This window comes from Monodelphis domestica, chromosome 2 (genome assembly GCF_027887165.1).
Source record: "Monodelphis domestica isolate mMonDom1 chromosome 2, mMonDom1.pri, whole genome shotgun sequence".
Lineage (NCBI taxonomy): Eukaryota > Metazoa > Chordata > Mammalia > Didelphimorphia > Didelphidae > Monodelphis > Monodelphis domestica.
Window position 1 is genome coordinate 395,649,387 of NC_077228.1, and position 23,755 is coordinate 395,673,141.

General features: G+C 34.5%; 1 protein-coding gene across 1 annotated transcript in view; it reads left to right on the top strand.

The window, feature by feature from the left end:
• The window catches only part of NKAIN2 (sodium/potassium transporting ATPase interacting 2), a 1,364,766-nt gene that overhangs the window by 1,107,781 nt on the left and 233,230 nt on the right, over window positions 1-23,755 (top strand). The window lies entirely within an intron of this gene.

Sequence of the window (23,755 nt, forward strand, 5' to 3'; positions counted from 1 at the left end):
GCACTTAAAACAATGGTTCACACTGACAAAATTCTTAACTCACTAGAGCTTTGGAGGAAAGAATAAAAATAATTTCTATTTTATTGTTGGTCAGTCATTTTTTGGTCATGTCCAACTCTTTGTGACCCCATATGGGGTTTTCTTGGTCAAGATACTGAAGTCATTAACAGATGGGGAAACTGAAGAAAACAGTCAAGTGACTTGCTCAGTGCCACACATATAGTAAATCTCTGAGAACATATTTTTACTCATACAGATGAGTCTTCTTTAGTCCAAGTTGACAACTCTGTCCACCAAGTCAACAAGCTGCTCCATTTTAGAAATAGGGAAACTGGGGATCTGAGAGCTTTATTGATTCATCCATGTCATATATCTACTATTGGAGATAGGATTTGAATCCAAGACTCTTGGTCCACCAGTTATCCCATTCTTCTATACTGCTTTATGATACTGAGGTCATGTTATTGAATCATACATACTCTTTCAGTATGAATCTTGCCCAATAGGAATATGCACACAGTGTCAAACTTACATATCTTTTTCTAGCCAGTGAGACAATGATATTAGTGTGGTCCAGTCTTTAAATTATTATTAATTGACCCAGAATTCTCTTTGGAATTTTCATGCCCTGGTTAGACATTTAAGAAGGAAAATTAATTCCTTCAGCTCCTTGAATACCATTTAGTATATAAGCCCCATGAGATAGTCCAAGAATATTATATCACATAGAATTCTTCTAGAACATTCTGCAAGTTAATACATCATTAATTACTAAGAAAATGAGGTAAAGACAAATTGTGTATATGGTTAAAACACAGAATAGTCTCCTAATAAGTAAATCTCTCTCTCTCTGACGATTTTCTTCCCTGGATATCCGAATGGCAAAATAAGTAGAGTAGTTTAAACGTGCATAAACATGATTGGAAGCTATGGTTCAAGAATACTATAATGGTTTAAAGTCTTTCCTCTTGAACAGAGAAAGACAAATATATGTGGCTTATTGAGGGAAAACCGTCTATCTCAAACATTATGTGTTATTCTGTGGTGGCCCACGGATAGAAGAAAGATGTCATTTTTTCATGTATGGTAAATTTCACTGACTTTCAGAAACAGAAAAGATATTTTTCCTCTGATTCCTCTTCAGGATGCCCCAACACATCTGTGAGACAGTCATACAGCCAATCAATTGTCACCAAACCTTTCTTGGGCCCTAATAGGATTTTATTAATTGATGAGGATGCAGAGAAAGGCAAAAATATCTCTTGCCTTCAAGAAGCTTAGTTTCTGTTGTCAGCTGAAATTTTTCCCCATCAGCATGCAGGGAGTGAATAGCCACAAGTAAGTAGCCTCCTTAAACCTGCTCTAGAGCTAAACAAGATCCAGGTGCAATAAATTCACTGAGTTTAAATCTGTAAATCTGTTACCTCATTAGTTATGTTCCTCCACCTTGTTTTTAACCCATGGATTATCATCCTGTACCCAGTATTTGAGGAAAACAAAATCATTACTTCAGGGACAACCTCATGACTCTTCCCACAACTACTCTTCTACTAGCCTTCTAAGAGTTCAAACTTTATTCTTTGTGTATCCCTCCCTGAGATTTAAAAAAATTATTTTATATCTCTCCCTGATCACCTACTAAACTACAAACCCTATGACAATATAGAATTGATGTATTTATCATAATAAGTGAGAATATAATAAGTTTGGAATAAATTTGGAATAAGTGGGATATTTATAAAGTTCTTAGAACAGTTACTGACACATATTAAGTGCTAAATAAATGCTTTTCCCCCATCTTTATATGTCCTCTAGTATCTAACCTAGTGTCATTCACAAGATAATCTTATTATAATTTTTACATATTATTTTCATCTCATTGTTATATTATTATTTATTATTATTAAATATTTATCAGGCAGCTAGGGGATGCAGTGGATATATTGCATGGTCTGGAGTCAGGAAGAAAGACATCTTCCTGAATTCAAATCTGACCCTTGATACTTATTAGCCTTGGGCAAATCACTTGACCATGTTTATCTCAGTTTCATTAATGGTAAAATAAGTTGGAAAAGGAAATGGCAATCTACTCTAATATCTTTACCAAGAAAACTCCAAATAGGGTCACAAAGAGTTACCCATGAATGAAAACAACTGAAAAACAAATATTTTTTTTTCAAATGAATGAGTGAATCCAACTTAGATCAATGTTCACAACATATTGTTCTTCTTACTTATGGTCTTAATTTATTTCTACTCTCTCCAATTCTTTTTTATCATCAGATTTATTCCACTTTTCTCTTTCCCATTCCTGCCCTTTAAATATGCCTGTCACACCATTATTCAGCTTTCTGTCAATTCATCCATGTCTCATTATTAAAATATGTTCATATAATCTGCATTTGTACCTTGTATCATATACAAGGCAGATTCTGTCTACATTCAAAAGAAAGGAGGAGTATATCACTATAATACACATATAATTAAGGAGGGACTCTATTAATCATACAGCCATCAACAGTGTGGAAAGTTCTGCCAAAATACTATAATGACAGCCCAAATGTCATCTTCAGCTGTAATGCCCCAGATGCAAGATTATAACCCTTATCCAAAAAACATTTTCTTGACAAATAGCTTCAGCCTTATCAGATTTGACAAAAATTCAGTAGAATGTAACCCCCTTAAATTGAGGGAGGGATTGTTTCTCTTCCCTCTGATACCCTAGTGCCTAGAAAAATGTCTTGCATTTACTTTAAAATTCAATAGATCTGTGATTTCATCAATAGTGTGTGACCAACCTATTCTCTTTTCATTCTATGCTACACTTGGCCACACCATCACTTGCCTTCTCCACAGGCAGTCCACCAACTGACTGGGAACTTTCTTTCTCTTTGTACCTACACTCTGAATTTAATAGTTACTTAATAAATGAATGTTGAATTGAATTAAGCTTAGTTAGGATAAAATACAGACATAAATCAAATTTAATTACAAATAGTTTCCATTTAATGGATGTTTATTAAGTGAATAAAACCTGAAGATCCAAATCCAGAGTTACAAAACAGGTTAGAAGTACAATGGAGTGAAAGGTGTGTTGTTGTTCAGTCATATTTATGATTCCATGGAACATACTGTCTATGGAGTTTTCTTGATAACGATACTGGAATACTTTACCATTTCTTTCTCCAACAGATTAAGGCAAATAGAAGTTAAGTGATGTCCCCAGGGTCATACAGCTAGTAAGTATCTGAGTCTGAATTTGAACTCAGGTTTTCCTGATTCCAGTGCTTTATCCAAAGAGCCATCCAGCTGCCCCTAGGGTAAAAGTTAAGGATAGGCAAATAGAAACAAAAACACATTATGGCACCATTTTTTCCAAACATCCTTCTTGGCTTGTGTTCTATTATTCAGATTAGCAAAATCTGACATCTGCTACTTTGGGGGAAAGAACACACCTATATTCTATCTATATTAATATCTTTATATGTGTTTGTGCATATATACATATACATATTCATAAATAAACAAGGTATTTCAAAAGGCTTTGTATAACTTTAGGATCTAATGGTTTAATATTACACCAATCAAGATAACAATCCTAAAATTGCAACCAGTTCTGGAATATAGAAATGGAACCTCCATGTGTGTATTAGTTTCCTTACTAGCGAGTTGAGTACTTATCCAACATATTTGTAGTGTCGATGGCTGAACAACAGCTGTCTTCCTGAGATAAATCATCAGTTCTAAACAACAGAAAAAAGCACAGAATGACAAGCAATCAGATCCTCTCCTGAGTATCCTGAATGTTTTAGCAGTCTGTGATTTTCTTCTCTTACTATACATGTTACTCTGGTCCTAGTTATCACGAATACTCAAGTCACACAGACAAGTTTGCAAAAAAAAAAAATAGACAGTCATTCAATAGGGTAGCTTTGACACACATTCTCAGAATATCAAATTGGTCTGTACAGAAAACAAGGTTGTATTTCCTTTTGTGGCAGGAGGGAGAAGAAAGGAAAGAAAGGAGAGAGACAGGTAGAGGCACAGAACAAAAGCCGGAGAAAGAAACAGAAACAGAGAAAGTGAGATGGGGGGGGGGGGGATGAGGAAGATAGGCAGGGTGATACGAAACACCATCAGAACATGGAGATTTTCCCATGAGCAGGACAGCTCAACACCAAGCCATGACAGTAAGAAATGAATCGGAGATGCAACTGGGTTCCATGAAATCCATAAAAGTAAGCAGCATCTAACAGGCTCCTCCAGAGTCCCAGCAGAGATTTATCCCTGGGGAGTCAAAAGCCAGTCATCATCGCTTTCCTTCTCTTTCGAGGGTCACCTTCCTGTTGAACACCTGTTTGACCTTTTCTTCCCTCCTGTATTCCTCCAGTCCATAGCAGGTGGAGAGGAATATCCCCTCTAGGGGTAGGAATACTGCAGTTTTGCCCACCCATCTGTAAAGATTAAAATTTAGGGGAGATGGGGAGACTGAGGCAGGTAGAAATTAGTTTCTTTCTGCAAGGAGTATTATATTTTTTTAGAGGTTTATTAAAGGTTAAAGATTAAAGAATATACAAGTAAGAAACATGTGCCTAGGCCAGAGGCCTAGACAAAATAACCTCACATCACGCAAGAGACCACCTGCTCCAAAACGGAAGTCCAAAAAGAGCCAAGAGAGAGAGAGAGCCCCTCAAAAGCCTTTGAATCAGCTTAAATACCTTCTCGATCTCGGCCCAGGTGAGATTACAAGGCATTCTGGGGAAGTGGAGCAAAGGCTCGTGGGGATTGTAGTCCTGTATTCGAGTCCATTTTTTACACATCTGCAGTTGCCTCTGCCAGAGGGAGAGCCCTGGAAAAAAGTCAGTGGCCAGTCCTTGAGGTTGAGTGCGTACCTTTTAAAGGCATTCATTTAAATCCATTGCTATGTTTTCAGAGTACATGCACAAGCAGATGCGTATGCAATTGTAAAACTCTGTCGCATTAAATCACAGCTAATGTGTACTGCTATTCACATAGCCCAGGCTTGCTTTTTCTCCGTCAAACAAAATGTCATTGTCTAGTTGGTGGAGCAGAGAGAAAGCCAAGGTCTTACGAGGTGGTAGGAATCCTTGATTTCTAGTTTAAGCTGCATCCTCATCTAATTTGTCATTGTAGTCAAGTTATTATTCACCATATACCTCCATTTGCCCACTATCTAATAGGATACACATTCCTTAAGGAGAATCCTCCATTGACTAGAAGATTAGAATGCATGGGGCAAAGTTATATGAATTGCCTATAACGTTGCATTCATGCCAGGTCATGGTGGTTTTAATGCCAGACATTTAATTTAACTCAATATAGAACATGTAGTCTTTGAAAATAATTTAAAAAAAAGGGGGGGGGCAGCTGTGTGTGGCTCATTGGATGGAGGAGGTAGTAGGTTCAAATGTGGCCTTAGACACTTCCTAACTGTGTGGCCCTGGGTAAGTCACTTGACCCCCATTGCCTAGCCCTTACCACTTGGAACCAATATTAACCAGTATTGATTAATATTATACCAATATTGGAACCAATATAACCAGTATTGATTCTAAGATGGAAGGTAAGGGTTGATTTAAAAAAAAAAAAGGAAAAGAAGTGTAGTGTTGGATTTGGCAATAAGTAGACCATGATTTGAATTTTTCTTGTGATCATTACTTCTTGTATGACCCTGAGCAAGTTTCTTAACCTCTTTAAACCCATTCCCTTATCTACAAAATGAGGAGAGGTGAGCTGTGTGGTGCAGTGGATAGAATGCTGGAAGCAGGTAAACATGGGTTCAAATCTAGCCTCGGACATTAAAAATTTGTGACCTTAAGCAAGCCACTTAACCCCATTTGCCTCAGTTTACTTGTCTATAAAATGAGCTGGAAATTGCATGGCAAACCACTCCAGTATCTTTGCTTAAAAAGTACCAAATGCATTTATGAATAGTTGGAAATACTGGAACAACTGAACAACAACAAAATGAGAATGATAATATCTATGCCACCAATGTCACTGTTATTGTGAGACACAGCTGAGATAATCTATGAAAGGTTCTTTGCAAACCCTAAAATAGTAAATAAAAGGTAACTATTATTGCTAATGACACTTTTCTTTATTGTTCTTGCTGGGAATCTATGGAGAGAAAAAAAAAAGGAAATTCTCCCAGATCAAATCCTCTGTTTCTTATTGAGGATCTTAATTTTTCTAGATCATTGAAACACCACTTGCTAAATTGTTGTTCTCATATACCTAGAGAAACCCAAGAGTAATGTCATATATACCCTCGGCATCCATGTCCACCCTATTTTGGGATGGTAAAAATCACTTGCACAGCCGGTTTCATTTGGCTCAACCCATATAAGTAATAGGAAATTATTTTTAAGTTATTATTTGGGAAATTAAAATAAAAATTGGTAAATAAGTAAAATATTGTAAAAATCACAGAAAGGTATAATTTTATTCAAGGTGTTTGTGAAGATAAAAAGTATAACCTATAATTAATTATAAATAACTAGGGAATCCTTTGCTAATATGAGTTTTTAAATTGGGGGCTATATGTATATCACATGTAAAATAAACAATATGCAATTTTATTCTTTTCATTGAGACTTCTTTTTGTAGTTTCAATGTCAGGAAGGAAATAAAGAATTCAGTTAAAATAATAGAACATATTTTAACTACATATATATGTGTTTATGTATTTAAAGGCTTAATTGGTTACATCTAAGTTACATAAGTTTCAATCTACAATATTTTTGTCTTCCAAGAAATCTTTGGTCAATATCAATTGCTGATATACAAAGCTCCCCTGAAAAATATTTAGATAATAATTTCTTTCTTAAAAGAAAAGTAAAAAAAAAAGTAGGTTGTAGAATAACAATCATAAGACACTTTCTGGTGTTGTACAATGCAATTGTTATATTTGCAAAGGAAGAATATGTAGAGGATTTATAAGAACAGAGATATAATGGGTGGCATAATTTATTTTTTATTATGTAATACTTGTGGAAAAAAGAATTTTTTGAAATGGGCAAGCACTTTTAAGCTAAATAGTATTTACCCAGTATGAAAAACATTTATCTGTAATATTACACCTGCATCTTTGCTTTTTACTATCAATATTATTATGATTTTAAAGTCTATGTACTTTTCTCAACCTACGCAGTTCTTCCTCTCAACTGGTTATGTGATATATGCTTACCATTACTCTTCCTCCTTTCTTTTTTTCTCCTTCTACCACCATTGTCCTATTGTCTTTTTAGGCCACTGATTTATATTCTAACATTTGTTATCATATGTCTCTTAATTTTTTGGTTTTTTTTGTTTTGTTTTTTTTTCTTTTTGATTTTTTTAATATCATGTAGAAAAAAATTAACAATTTTATCTGACATTTTGCAATTCAGATTCTCTCCCTCCGTCCTTCCCTCCCTCCTTTTATCTCCTCCCCACTCCCCAAGATGGTAAATAGTCTGATATAAGTTATATCAGTGGTGTCATACAATATATTGTTCCATATTCCTCCTGCCATGACAGAAGACACATCCATAATGAAGAAACTCATGAAGGAAATGAAGTGAAAAAAGAAATGCTTTGATCTGCAATCAGACTCCAAGAGTTCCTTTTTTATCTTTAAATAGCATATTCTTAGGATTTAACTTAGAACCTTGCATGGCAAATAATGGTTTACTCCTTCACAGTTGATCTCATACAGGTATGTCTGTTGCTGTATAAAGTTTTCTCCTGGCTCTGTTCTTCACTTTGCATCAGTTGAAATGTCTTGCCATTTTTTCTGAACTCATCCTATTCATCAATTCTTATGGCATAATAGTATTCTATTACAACCTTATACTACAATTTGTTCATTCATTCCCCCAATTAATGGAAATCCCCTCAGTTTCCAATTCTTTTGCCATTATAAGAATATCTACTGAAAATATTTTTGTACAAGTAGGTCATTTCTCCCTATCTCTTTGGAGTTCGTACTAAATAGTGGTATTACTGGGTTAAAGAGTATGCAATTTTGTGATCCTTTGGAAATGGTTCCAGATTCATTCTAGAATGATTGTATTAATTTAAAGTTTCACCAATAGTGCATTGGTGTCCCAATTTTTCCATATCCAGTACAACATTTATCTTTGTTCTTTTTTGGTCTTGATAACCAGGCTGTGAGGTGGTATCTCAGAGTTGTTTTCATTTGCATTTCTCTAATCTATAGTGATTTGGAGCATTTTTTCATATCACTATAGATAGTTTTAATTTTTTCCTCTGACAAGTACCTGTTTATATCCTTTGACCATTTATCAGTTGGGGAATACTTTGTATTCTTATAAATCTGAGTCAGTTCTCTAAATATTTGAGAAATGAATCCTTTGTCAAGGAAATTTTTTATAAAAATTTTACCAGTTTTTTGGTTTCCCTTCTAATATTGGTTGCATTGGTTTATTTTTACCAAAATTTCTTAATTTAATGTAATCAAAATTATCTATTTTACTTTTTGTAATATTCTTAATGTCTTATTGGGACACAAATTCTTCCCTTATCCATCATATAACTCTCATGTGGAACTCTTAGATCTTGAGATTCATGTTGCTTTTCCATATGTCTTCAATGTTTCTGATTTCTATATTAGAATATTATTTTATACTAGGCTCTGTGGGGCATGTAGGGGGTCAATGTGTTCCTTTTGGTAAATGGTAATCATCAAAGAGTTTCAGGAGTCATGACACGAGAATCTGGCTCAGAATAAAGGGCTATGGAAGTAGGATTAACATACCAGAAATGGTATTGATAGCAGATAGCAGATCATAAGAGTCTCTATGTAAGCAAAGTGCTAGAGAGAATGCTGATGTTATTTCTAAATAACTACTACATTATAGAATATAGATATGTATAGGTGATTTGAGTATTTCCCACAGAAATTTCATCAGCCTGTGGTAAAGAACATACCACAAGGCTAAGTATTTATCTGAGTGTCTTTGGGGCAAGGGCAGTGAAAACAAGACTCCTAAAAATATTTAAAAACTGCATCTTTTTTTAGAAAACTCAATTTTGTTTTATATTCCCTTTCAAGGGGAGTCTAATTCATATGGGTTGCAATATGTCCCTTTGGAACTATAGAGGAATTTGGGGAATGGAAGGATTCACAAGAGAGGTAGAAAAATCATATTGATGGTTTTTGGGGGGACAAAGTAGATAGGAGAATTACTATGAGTGTTTTATGTGTTTTCTCCATTTTTGTGGAACTATATAAAGACTGCCTCATACCAAAATGCAATGTTACCTTTAGTGCTTATAAAGGAGCAGAATGGTGATTCACATCTGTAGATATGATGTGAGCTATATTTGCAAATTTCTTTGAGAGTAAATTTGGGGTGGGGCATATTAACCAAAGAGAGAATTTTATTTGTTTATTTTTCTATTCTATAATTGTTCTTACAGTCAGACCTGGTTCATGTATATCCAAATGCTTGATATAGAGATACCAGGAATTCTGAGATAATGGTTACCTATTAAGAGTTTGTTGTTGTTGTTGTTTTTAAAGAAGATCCCAACATCAAAGCCTGCATAAAACCTGGGAAATAGTCTGCCACTCTATGAGAGGTTTTTGGTTTGTTTGTTTTTTCTCAACATCTGTGTGTGATAGCTACTACTGATCCCCTTAAGGGAGACAGAAAGAACCACAATATGTATAGTCAGTATGTCAGTCTAGATTACCTATGAGCCCAGAATTATTCTATTGCACTGCTATAGAGATTAGGCATTGGTAATAACAGAAAAGAAAACTAACCAGTAATAGATAATCTGCATCTAACAGTCCAAGAGGTACAATTCTAATCTCTTTAAATTTTATTCTTTTATTCCTGTGAAGGAAAACTCTGATGTAGGTGCTAAAATATAATTGTATTACTTCTCCATAATCTAGATAATTGGTTTCCAAAGTGGTACCTGGGGAACAAACCCATGGGGGCATATGAGGTTCATAAGCAACCAATAGGAGAGTGAGAAAATGAGTTGAAATTTACCATCTCTGTGAAACTTATACCCATCACTACCCCATTGCCCTAAGTCCAATGTCCCTAGGAATTCTCTCCTTCCCATTCTATGCTATGCATATTCTTTATTTCCCACTTCTGTCCTCAAGGAAATTATAATCTAACCACTACCTGGGCATCATGGTTACAGGAGGACAGGTGCTAATGAAAAGTTGCCTCACTGCTCTCCTCCTGTCTATCCCTAGATACCTGTGGGAAGGAATTATACTCTGGGTAAGAGCCCTACCCCATCTCACTTTTGTGTGAGGTTAAATAATCATGTAGCAGTACAAATTATATACACAAACACACATATATATATATATACATATGTATATTAAGAAAGAGAGAGTTATTATATGATAGGTATACTTATTTATAAATAAACAAATTCATTGGGGGAAGTATTCCAACATTTTTTGCTAATGGCATGCATAAGTTTAAAAGTGTGGAATAATGTTTCCAGTCATTATTGATCCATGGTAAATTTATACCAGGGCTCAATTTTTTTCATCAAAAATCCTTTTTAGGACATGTTCCTCCTTCCTACAACCTTCTTTCTATTTGCTAATTAATTGGGGTACTGGTGAGCCAAATATAACCTGATCTAACTAATAATATAAAGATATTATAAAGTCTTAATAGAGACTCATAGAGATTAAATATATAATTGAAATACTTTATCTACAACACAGATCTGAAATTTCTAATCACAGGACAGAAGGACTCTATAATATGGTATATTTTGCAACCCTCCATGTCCCTTATTAGAGAAACTGATAATGAGATTAAAAAGTCTATGTAAAGAAAAACAAAAATTGTTTTAGTTGTATCAGTCAATCAACAAACTTTTATTTAAGAATTAGTAGGTGCCAGACACTGGCTAGGGATTCAAAGAAAAAGCACAAATAATCCTTTCTTTAACAGGCTTATATATGTTTGGGTTTTTTTTTTCAAATAGAAGAGAACTATCAAAAGAGAAATTTTTACCTCGAGCAACTGCTCCATAAAAAGTAAAGCTCCTAAAAGAATTCCTTCCCCAAAGGTGTCCTTCTTTCTCCTCTTCTGAAACTGGTGGTTCTCTTTCCCTTTTCCTTTTTATTCTTTTTCTTGGCCGTAAATATTTATACAAAAAGGAAACATTCAGTAGTCTGTCTCTTTCTCAAGTACTTCTAAGTTTCTGTTATATCCACATTGCCTAGTATCTACACGCCTGGTTATATAGTAAATGCTCCCTTCCTTACTTGTTTGGTCATGGTCCTTTTAGATTACTGGTTCTTGTCTTGGGATCCAATTGAATTTCAGAAGGTTAATGAACTTGGAAGGACAAAAAATTACATATTTATTCCACTGACCTCTAAATGAAATTTAGCATTTCATGAAATTCTAATTTTTAAAAAATTATTCTTAGAAGGCATCCATGGCCTTTACCAGAGTACCAAAGGGATCCATAATATCAAAAATTTCAAGAACCTCAACTTTAAACGAAAGATAATATATTGGAGCAGCATCATTTCCAAACTTCCTTAGTTCTACCTCTCTGCATGTAAGCTTAGCCCAAAACGCCCCTCTTCTATGAAGGCCCACCAGCATCTGGCTATTTCTATTATCATTCTGTTATTCTCTCATCTTTTATATAACTTGGTCCTATAATTTTTAATTAATGCAAATTAATCTCATTTTCTATATTGCATGCAGATAGTACATAAAAAGTATGAAAAGTACATAAAATATTTACTAAATCAGTAATGTGGACTCTTTTTGCAGATTTTTATTATATTATTATGTAACCACTGTATCTCAGAGAACTTTAAGAATCTATGAATGTATCATTCTGTTCTGTAACACTAGCAAGGGGATGACTTCAGAAAAAAAAAATTCCTGAGATTTGTTAGCACCTATAAAAGGTAAAAGCACTCTATGGAAGCTTAATGCTACCTGACTCACCATCAGCAGCTTAAGGGTCTGTTCACACCTGCCTGTGGCCAAATGAATTTTACCTGTGCCTTAGACAGCGAAACAGTTCAGTAGAGTCTTGGGCTTAGAGTCAAGAAGACCTGAGTCTGAAACCTGACTAAGACCCTTGCAGTGTAACTCTTGACAAATCGCTTCCCCTGACTTAGCTGTCCTATCCTGACAGACGTGTAAATGTGTAATATGAGGACAATAATAACTCTCTGGTTTCTTGTAAGGATAAAATATACATTTCTCCTTTTGTATAGTATTACATATACAACATATAGGACAATACAATTATTAAGCACTATATAAAGACTCGCAATTATTCTTCTTATTATTAAAAATATGATATACCACATTTCAGGGATGTTCACAGTTCTGTTGTCCAGAAAGAATGCCTTGTGGAGGAAAGATACAGTCTGGGATGTGTTTACTCAAAGTTTGTTTAATCACTTCACAGGGTCAGAATTCAAAGAAAATAAATTAATCAACCCAATGGGAATAAATCAAACCGTTAGACATAACTGGTTGTCAGAATTTGTTTTCGTTTTCTATTTCCAGAAGGCTGTTGGACATTACAGAGACAAAGTTTGAGGATAATTAAATTTTGATCTTTCTGAGTCCTTTTATTTCTTTCAAATGTAGAATCTTTTTATTCTTTTCTTTATTTCCTGTTCTTGTGTTTCCCCAAGAATTTCTTTTTTAACCTCTTTCTGTTCTCACAATTTTCACTCATTTATCTCTTCCTGTCCCTCTGACAGGTGTGAGACTGATCTTTCCTGAAGGGTAGAATCATGCTATTGCATTTGACTCCTCTGGTGCCTTCTTTATTTCCAGATGAGGCCCTATTAAGACCAAATTGTTTTTTTTATTAATAAACTATTTAAAAGCATCAGTTATCTCATTTCTTGAAAAAAAGTTGCTATCCAAAGAATTAAAAACTCCTACTTTAACTTACTCTAGAAAAACCAGACAAACCCAATTTTAGTGGAATTCATTCAGTTTTATACTTAAAAAAAAAAAACCTTCACATCCATATTTTTTCCAAAATAGTTATTTACTAGAATTAGCAGTGAATAGTCAAGAAAGGTGATAGCACCTAAAGCCATAACCACAGTCTCAGTCTATCAGACATGTTCTAGGTTACAAGTAGATATCACAATAAATAGAGCCCTGGACCTGGAGTCAGGAAGAGATGAGTTCAAATCCAGCTTCAGATACTTATTAGATATGTGCCCCTGGACAACTCAATTAACCTCTCTTGGTTTCCATTTCAACTATAAAATGGACACAATAACAGCACCCACCTCACAGAGTTATTGTGAGGATCAAATGGGTTAATGTTCAAAAAGGAGAGTATCTGACATATTGAAGTTTGTATGTAAATGCTTATTCTCTTCAACTCCCCTTTCCAAAAAGTCATTTTGCCTAGGGAAGGACTTTTCATACCATTGTCTCTTCTAACACCAAAACCAGACTTGTCTTTTTTAACTAAAACTGGGCATGAACTACTGTGTCCTGGCATTTCTGGGCACCATTAATCCTTTGCCTAGCAGTAGTTTCATTGTTGTGCGTCTGGTCTTGTAGCCAGAAAGAGATGAATTCAAATCTTGCCTCAGTTATTAATTGCAGGTGACCTTAGGGGCATCTGAGTGGCATACTGAATAGAATGCTGGTCCTGAAATCAGTAAGAACTGATTTTGCAAGACTTCAGATACTTAACAACTATATGACCCTGTGTAAATCACTTAACCATTGACCTGAGCTTCCTCATCTATAAAATGATCTCAAAAAGGAAATGGCAAACCACCACTACAGTATCTTTGCCAAGAAAACCCCAAAAGAAATCATGAAATGTCAGATACAAGTTAACAACAAGGACCCTATTTAAGTCACTTTACTTCTCTTTGCCTCAGTTTTCTCATCTGTAAAATAGGGTCAATAATACCAGCTATGTCCAAGAGTTGATATAAAAATCAAATGAGATGATATATCTGAATTGATTCACAAATTTTAAAGCTCAGCATAAATCCCAAATATCATTTTATTAGGCATTTGTTCCTCAGAGAAGTCATTGAAACTAACTAATTAGAAAAAAATATGCAATCAACCCCCTCTTTTATAGATGATGCAGCTAAGGTCAAAATAGACTAAATGAAGAGCTGGGATTTAGAAAACCGAGTTTCTTCAAAACTCAATTGAAATTTTTTTGCAGGTGACTTTGTTGTTGAAGCAATGCAAGTCACTAGGGAAGAGGATCTTTTAGGTTCCCTGAAGCAAGACATAAGGCTCTTCCTGATTCTTGTTCAAATTATTGTCCTGTATTTCTTTTTCTCCTGCTCAAATATAAGTTCCTTGTGTGCCGACACTATTTAATTTTATCTTTCCATCTCTAGCACCTAGCATAGTACATAGCATATAATAGGTGCACTTGTTGATAGATTGACAGATTGACTAGAACCACGATCTTCTAACTCCCAATCCAGTGCTCATTCTACTATGCCCCCTTGGTTCTTCCCTTCTAATAGTTGTGTGTGTGTGTGTGTGTGAGTAAAACTGTTGCACCTACATGTATTTTTCTTGTAATTTATAATAGAGCTGCCATATAAAGAGATGCTTCCATATCTCCAAGTCAGAAGGGAGTTTATTGAGAACATAGAGAACCAGGAAGCTGCTCTGAGTTAGCTTTTCCTTTCCATTTGTCACAAAATTAGCCTTCAAGGTAGATGTTTTAAAAAACAGAGTTCTGCTGGAAAGACCTCCAGGAATAAAGAGTGCCACCATGAAAATAATCTAGGGATAAAAACTTTACAAAAGAGGTAAAAGTATCCCTGTTTTCTGAGATCTCTACTTGCATCCCACAATCCCCAAATGAATATTCCATGTAAACATTATCATTTCCTTTCATAGTTATCCTGTAGCCACTGCCCAGGATCAATTGATGAGATTCCAATTTCATACCATTTCCAATAACATCTTTTCACACAATAAGAAATATATCTGTATATATGTGTATATATACATATGCATATATGTGTATAAAATATACATGTATATATATGTTTATATATTTGTATACATAGGTATGTGTGTACATATATTTATATATCTACATACATATATACATAGATACACATACACACACATAAATATCCACAAAATATTTCCAACAGCCATCAGGGAATTTGAAATATAGAATAAAATCAAACTCAAATTATTTGAAGATTTCTTAACAATACTTTTTTTTAACAAAAAAGGTGGCTTACAAAAATATTTATAGCTAAGTTTTTTGTCCTGGCATAAAATTGAAGCATGAGGGAATGTCCCTTGACTGGAGAATGGCTGAATAAATTGTGGTATATAATGAGGATGGAATACTATTGTGCTATAAGGAATTAGGAGCAAGATGATTTCTGAAAGAACAGGAAAGATCTACATGAACTGATGCTGAGTGAAATAAGTAGACCCAGAACATTATACACAGTAATTAAAATATCTTTGGACAATTGAATGGAATTGACTTTACTATTAAAAGCAAGGCAATGTTCTAAGAAAACTCTGAGGGACATATGAGAAAGAATGTTATCTACATCTAGAGAAAGAACTGTGGGAGTAGAAACCCAGAAGAAAACATATGATTTATCACTTGTTTATTTGGGTATATGATTTGAGTTTGGGGTTTTAAAAGATTTCTCTATTACAAAAATGAATAATATAGAAATAGGATTTGAGTGATAATATATGTATAACCCTGTGAAATTGCTTGTCAACTCCAGGAGTGGGGAGAGAAGAAGGGAGGGAGACAACAAGAATCATGTAATCATGGAAAAAAATCGTTAATATTTTTTAAAAGAAGGGGCTTAGTATAATACCTATAAATACATATTAAAATATCCAAATTCTATTTAAGCATAAATTGTTGGACCTATATTTTACATTTAACCTTAAAAATAGTTAAACCTTCATTTTTTTTCTTCTGGATCAGCATTTTTTTCTTTCAACCCCACATTCTTACAGATGTCAATTTTGTGGGAACATGAGGCTTTTGTCCAACAGAGATTTGGTGTTTGCTTCATTGACACTTATCAGAGACCCCAGTGACAAACAGCCAGCTTGCCAACTTTGCTGCATGGCTCCAAAAGAAAATGGAGCATAGCCAGTGTGATGCCTCAGGCACTACTGTGTGATTCTTCCTCAGGTCTTTCCATTCCAGATCAGACTGAGATCTTAGTCTTTTCATCTCTTGAGTAAAGGAAAGGAAAAGAGGGGTGTGGCTGCATGTCTAGGTACCACTTTACAGACTAATGTATCACAAAATAAACAAACTATATTTTTAGGGCACCACCTGCAGCATGCAGCTGTACCAAATGGAGCGGAACCATTAAGGATGTGATTTGTTCCATTTAATATGAAGCCCTGAGGTTTGAGAAGAGAGGAAGGAGAATTTTCTGGGGAGCCAGCCTACACATTCTCCATTTATATTGCATTTAATTTTGTTAAAGCTTAGAATTGAAGTACTATTCTTTTCCTCTCCACTCCCTTCATCTTTCTAACCCATGATAGAAACAATTAAAAAAATCTAATACTGGGGTCATAGATTTAAAATGGGAAAATTATTTTTTTCCTACCAGTCCCTTCTTTTTTTCATTCCAGAACATCCTTCCATAGTAACCTATATACTCTAATAATAACATCTGATTTATCTAAACTAGGAGAAATGTTGTTTGGTGTTTACTTGATGCCAAGGACATAATTAAGAGGATGCAAGCACTCAAAAATAGTTAAAGATTTTTCCCATTATCTGTGACTTTCTATTTTCCCGTTTTCTTCTGTTTGCTTCAAGAAATTTAAAATGTGTAACAGAAGATGTAATAAATAGCTTGTGGCAATATTTTTACTTATAAAAGAGTCCCTAAATTTGGTTGCCTGTAAACCATATCTGTCTAGATGTTTTCCTTTGTTGTAGTGTGCAGAAAAGTTATTCTAAAATATGATATTGGTCTAAGCCTAAATTCCCTTCATTCTCTTCCCCACCTAGAATCTTAGGGATGATGCAGTAAGTCATTCAAATCCTCCTGTGTGTTTGATTAAAAAATATCTCCATTCACTTAATGGCTATTGATTTTGGCCTCATACACCAAAGTCACTATTTCATTTTTGCTTCTGGTTTAGCAAGGATGAATATAATTAAGTTATAACCTGGACTCTGGCAAGGATCCAGACAGGTAGGAATTGAGGTCAATTTAAGTACAAGGAGGAGAAGTTTGCTTCAAGATGAGATTATAACTTACTATAAAATGAAATATGGCCTTTTGCTTTTACTTTTAACTTGCACAAGTTAAAAATAAAGGTTAAGATACCACTGTTAAGTCCTTTAACTAGGGATTTACTGAAGAAAAATTTTAATTTCTCTAGAGAGCTGATTATTAAATTTTCAGTGTGATCTTTTAAATCTCAGAAATAAGTAAGCTACAAATCAGAATTACAGTAATTGGGGTTTTTTCTTATCAAGAGTTATGAATGTGTTAAAATTTTTAGATTAAACTTAAAATTACATGCACATACCTTTCCCACCCCCTGAGTAGCAGATGCAGAGAATGAAGTCATCACCAACTGGAAGCCTTGATAACTGTAGGCTAATACTAATAATAACAATAAACTGGCATTTATATAGTAGTTTAAGTTTTGCAATGTCCTTGACATACATTACCTCCTTTGAACCTCACAACACTTTTACCTTTAACCAAAATTTATGTAGGTTATATAAGTTAGTTCTTCATGTCCATTGAAATCATGACAAACACCATAAAGTTATTCCCAAGAATTCCAGTTGGTATTGGAAATTCCCTCAAAAAGTTGAACTTCAACTTCCGTTTTCACCTTTGTCATCAATTTGCTCTCAGGAACAATATGGCCATCTGGCATGGTTCATATGGTTGTCGATGAAAGTATTTAAAGTGGGAGCTGGTTCCATCTGTTTCACCTTTGCCACAAATTATTTCCATCTTTACTACTGTGAGGAATTTTAATATTGCCTGCAGTATCCAACTCAAAAACCCTCTAGATTGGCTGTCATTGAGTTGTTCCTGATCAGTCATAAATAATCCCTAGGTCACATTTCTACTCTTTATTATTTTCAAATTCTTTTCCTCCCAGGGTGTAGACCACAATTCACCCACGTCTACCCATCCTATGCAATATTTGTCCAATAATCTCCACCGCATGGTTCACTGTAGATCCCACCAGAATGTTGTATCCACTATTCTAGAACACTTGATGTGAGATGTTTGTCAGCAGAAGAAGTTTCTAGCTATCATTACCTAACCAGTGCAGTTTCCTTCAGTTGCATGTATTTAATGATGCGTTTTATGTTACTTCTATTGTACAGCTCTTTTTTGGTAATATGCTACAGTACACTCACCACTACTATGAGTCTCTCTATTGCCCTATGGATTTCCCTTAATTTGAATTCTTTAGGTGACTCTGATATTTCATAATTCATTTAATAATTGGAGGAAAAATAATATTCTTGTATTTTAAAAAATTCCATTCATGTGGAAAATCTATTATGTCCTAGGAACAAACTATATGTCCCAGAGCCTCAGCCATTGTTGTAGTCTTTGACATAGTTCTCTTCTTCAATCTGATCCATTTTGTCAGTGAAGGAATTTGGAGTCTGGAGAGATTAAGTGAATAGCACTTGGGTTTCCAGGAAGTTGGGCAAGGAGCTGTGACTAACCCCCCCACACACTTTCTGAATTCCTATTCATTATTTATTTCCCTATTCTATGGTATGTAAGATGACTGGAGAGACTGACCATGTTAAGGATTAACAAAAGAATCCGTTAAAGAGCTTAAAGGAATCAATTATGGTAGTTGAATATTCCTGAATTCTAGGCTAAGAGGGTTTAGTTCAGATATATTGGAGATAAAGAGAACCAATTTAGGGGATTTGGAAATGGGAAGCAGGTATAAGGTTATGAGATAATTCAAACCAAAACTAAAAATATGGAAGTAAAAGACTAGATTAGAACTTCATCAAACTGGAATCATGACTAACTCTTCAAAGAGTGATTGATATACACACACAAATACATGTTTATATACATATATCTCTATATATGAGTATGTGTGCATATTTTTCCTATTGTTATATTCACTCATTTTCCAAATTGTAAGGGGTACAAGTGGTTAATAAAGGGTTGGACTTTATATTTTATGAGTATAGTTGCCAATAACTTAATTAATCCAAAGAGTAGAAAAAGAGTGGGTCTTTCTGGAGGACAGTTTTTTAAGAAAATCCAGCAGTCAAGAGTCAGCTTTTCACTCACCATGTGTCAGTTCAAAGGAAGAGGGTCTCAGGTCCAGTCAGCAGATCAAAGAATGAAGAATTGTCCTCAGTCTCTACTTCCAAAAAATGAAAAATTGTGTCTTCCAAGAAGTAACAGCTCCTTTTCAAGATGCTTCTTTTGTATCACTTCTTGTGTCTTCTCCTAATTTTACATTTACCAATCACAGTTGACGCTTTGTTTTAGGACTACCCAGAAGACAGTCAGGAGATTCTGATTCATCATCCACTATCATATACGTGGGTCACAGACCTTCCCCACTCAATGTGTTAAATGGGGTGTTTGCACCTTTGGCGATTAAATCTAAAATGAGATCTCCATACTTAACTTTAAGTACAGTGTTTAGACTTATGGGGATTAAATCTAAAAATAGACAAAGGTTACAATTTAATCTTCACAATCAGGGGAGAGTTAAGTATTTTCATTGTTATAATCAGGGGAGAATTAAATTTAATCTTCACAAAATCTGTTGTGGAACTTTTGTTTCACAGGAAGTATTCATAATTTACCAGCCAGTGTTCTTTAAAAAAAAATACTTTAATATCATATGTTTTAACTCAAAGGTTGTTTTGGGGGTCACATATGGATGGAATCACAAGGAAAAGCATTGAAGAAAAAAAGGATATCACTTGGAGGGTTTGAGAATGAGGAAAAGTGGTCTCTGAGCCATAGCATGAGTGGGAGTGGGTTATACAATTTACCCTTTAGAGGAATAGTTGTTGGTATTGGCATACTTAGCTTTTTCTCTCTAGTCATTCATCTTAATCAGTGTAAAATGTCTGGACTTTTTATCTTTTATCATAATAGCAAAATGACCCATCCATACTGGGCCTGGGAGCCAAAACCTTCAGAACTGGGTAGAAGGAAATATGCTGTGAGATTTAAATTAATGTCCAATACTTCAAGTATTATTTTTATAAACTTTATTATCTGACAAAATAGAACTATGTGACTAAGTTTTTCTACCTGCTTAAAAATCTCCACTCCACCTGTAAACCTTAAAATTTCCCAGACCCTACTTTATAAGATTGGATTAAGACCATTCCCCATTTGGGCAGTGAACTCTACTTAAAGCAGGAATGTGAGAATTCTACTTTACCTACTTGGGTCTGCCCTAGGGAAAGATAAAGTTGTAAGCTCTTTTCTGAACAATGAAAAGTACTTAAACCCATACTTTTCTTAAACTAAGTACCTATAAAGGACAAGCAACTTGTGAATTTACAAGGAATAAAGAACTAGAAAACTTACTCAGAGCTTTCCTGGTGTGAATTACTCAAAAATCCACACCTTCTTAGGTGTGGACTAAGAATGGGCGGTCCTTTAGAAACATCTACAGTGATTGGTAGATGTAAGGACTTAGGGGAGGTGACAGAGGAGATTTTGCCCTTAAAAATAAGAGCTCAGAGAAGAGCTGGATCTGAATCTGAGGGAGTTCATTTTGAGAAGTCATTCTGAAACATTCAGATTGGAGAGACTCATTCTGAGGAGACTGATTCTGAAACATTCAGATGGAGGAGGGAGCTGGTGAAAGCAGCTGAGATACTGCTGGCCTGGTGTCATTAGAAATCCTTACTTAGACAAATCTTATGGTGAGTTATAAAAAACTGACTGATTTCTCTTTTAAGACTCAGGTCTAGGCCATATTGGCTTGAGGCCCTTCATACTTATTCCTTTCTTACTCTCTCTCTCTCTTTCTTTGATTACTCATTGTATTGTTAATTAAAATCTCTATAAAACCCAATTGGCTTGGGTATTTGAATAATTGGGAATATTTCCCTGGTGACCACCTTATATTTGATTTTAAAACCCAAGACACTGTAGAGAAACATATTTCTGCGGTCAAATTTACTCACCCTCTCTTATATCTATCACAATTTATATCTTCCACTATTTTAATCACTACAGTTTAAGACCTCAACCATTTTAAATCTCACACACCAAAGCTAAGTGACAGGAAGTAAAGAGAGCCAGACCTCTACCCAATTTATATCCTGTCTACATCAGCACATAATGACAGGAAGTGAATGAAGTCCTGGGAATCATAGTTTTGCTGAGGATCGTAGTTTTTAGGGTAACAGATTCAAATTACACAATACTATGGCTCTGGATTACATGTTAGGGTAGTTCACATATTACAATCACCTAGAGCAGTGGTGTTAAACAAATAAAAATGTGGAACACTAACTTCACATAGGAATACTTATAGAAAACATATATAATATATATTCATAACACGTGTATATTTGAATATATATTTTTCACACATATGTGCAGGCATATATGTTATCTATATTTTCTATTAATATTTATATTAATATTTAGAAAATGCCAAAAATAAAATAATAAGCATTTTAATGAAATAAAACATGATATATTTTAGATGTGTTTTAATAACATATAATATATACTATAATACTTTATAATAATAACATAATTATATATATATATAATAAAATTAATGAATAAAAATTAAAAAACTAATAGATAAAATAGAACATTATCTTTGTCTACTTGTTTATTTTTTTTTTACTTTGTTAAATATTTCCTGATTACATTTTAATTTGGTTCATGCCACAGGGGTGTATATGGCTAGGAGTGTATGTTAACAACTTTCATTTAAAACAACCAAAGGCAGCTTCCCTATTAGGCCAGCAGTGAAAATAAGTTTTCTGGAAAAGAACAAGGTCTTCCTTATGGGCATAATTAGTTTTCTACCTCTCATATCAGAGATAGTGAAATTCCTGGGATTGAATAAAAGAATTTTCCACCAAAACAATTCTGGTACGGAAAATTGAAGATATGAAAGCATCTAGGCAGTACAATGCAGAAAATGCTATATTTAAAGTTAGGATGAGGAGTTCAAATCCCACTTCAGACACTTACTTGGTGTCTAACCCTTTTTAAGTCATTTTACCTCTATCAACATCAATTTCCCTATTTGAAAAATGTGGATACTAATAGCAACTATCTTACAGTTGTAAGGTGGAAAGGGGACTGATTATAAAAGGATTGGACTGGATTATTTAAGAGTGTGGTCAAAAGGAATTTATGTTAATTCCAAAGAGATATATTTACAATTTACTTACAAAATGTAGAAAGAGTGGAGTAAGGAAAATCAGAGAGAGGATAGGGTAAGATATATAGCCCAAGTACTAAGTAATTTACTTCTGGCCCCTAGCCAAACCCAGGCAGGGAGAGTTGGTTCTTAGCTGGCTTCAGCAAAGCCAAGGACTTTGGGAAAAACTCTCTCAAGAGGCTAGTCTCTCCTGAGGCTAGTTTCTGCAGAAAATATCCAGGAAAGAGTCAGCTCTTTCACTCACCACATGTCAGTTGAACAGTCTCATCAGGAACAGGGTTTCAGGTCCAGTCAGCAGATTTCTCCTTCAGCCTCCACTCCAAAGAATGAAGAAGTCTCAGTAGAGCTCCACTTAGGAAGTTGTTACTCCTTTTTAAAGACACTTTCTCTTGCATCACTTCCTGTGCCTTTCCCTAAATCACAGTTGAAGCCCTGCTTAAGACTGCCCAGGAGTCTGTCAGTCAATTCTGATTCATCACCCGCTATCATAAATACATGGGTCACAGACCTCCCACTTAATGGTTAAGTGGGATGTTTGCATTTTTGGTGATTAGATCTAAAAATAGGCAGATTTACATACTCAGCTTTTAAGTAGGGTATTAACACTTTTGGTTATTAAAATCTAAAATTAGGCAGGGGTTACAATTTAATCTTCACAATCAGGGAAGAGCACATTTTAATCTTCACACAGGATTGTTATGAGGATCAAAGGAGATTACCAGTGTAAAGCATTTTGCAAACCTTAAAGTGCTATATTAATGAAGCTATTGTTATTTAATCACAAAAATAAACAAGATACTGTTATCAGGGAAAAGGGGCAAGAGTAAAAGGTATATCTAATACCAGAAACCCAGAAAATATATTTTTTTACTATCGCACAAACTCATTCTCTATATTTTAACATCATTTCCTTTTTCTTTTGAGAACTAATACTCAGATATTCTTTCAACTACAAAATGGTTTTGACCCTAATATCATAACCTAAAATTTGAATGAACATTTCTGAGAATGTTGCCTATAGGAACTTGAAGTGAGAGGTGATTCCCCTCTCCACTGGGCAAGTTAATAATTATGTTCCTTTTTTATTTTTACTTTCTTCTCACAGATACTATGCCAAAATACTTCCCTCTCTTTATAAGTTGGAAGGGACATAGGTGAGAAAAATATAAATGATCTTTAACAAAGCCAAAGATGACTATGGTATCTAGGTATGATTATAATTTCACATCAAATAACTTTACTCTTATTAAGAAACTATACATTGATTCATTCAGAAAATGCTATCTGAATACTATATCCAAAGCCCTATAGCACAGTATGCCTACATTAAA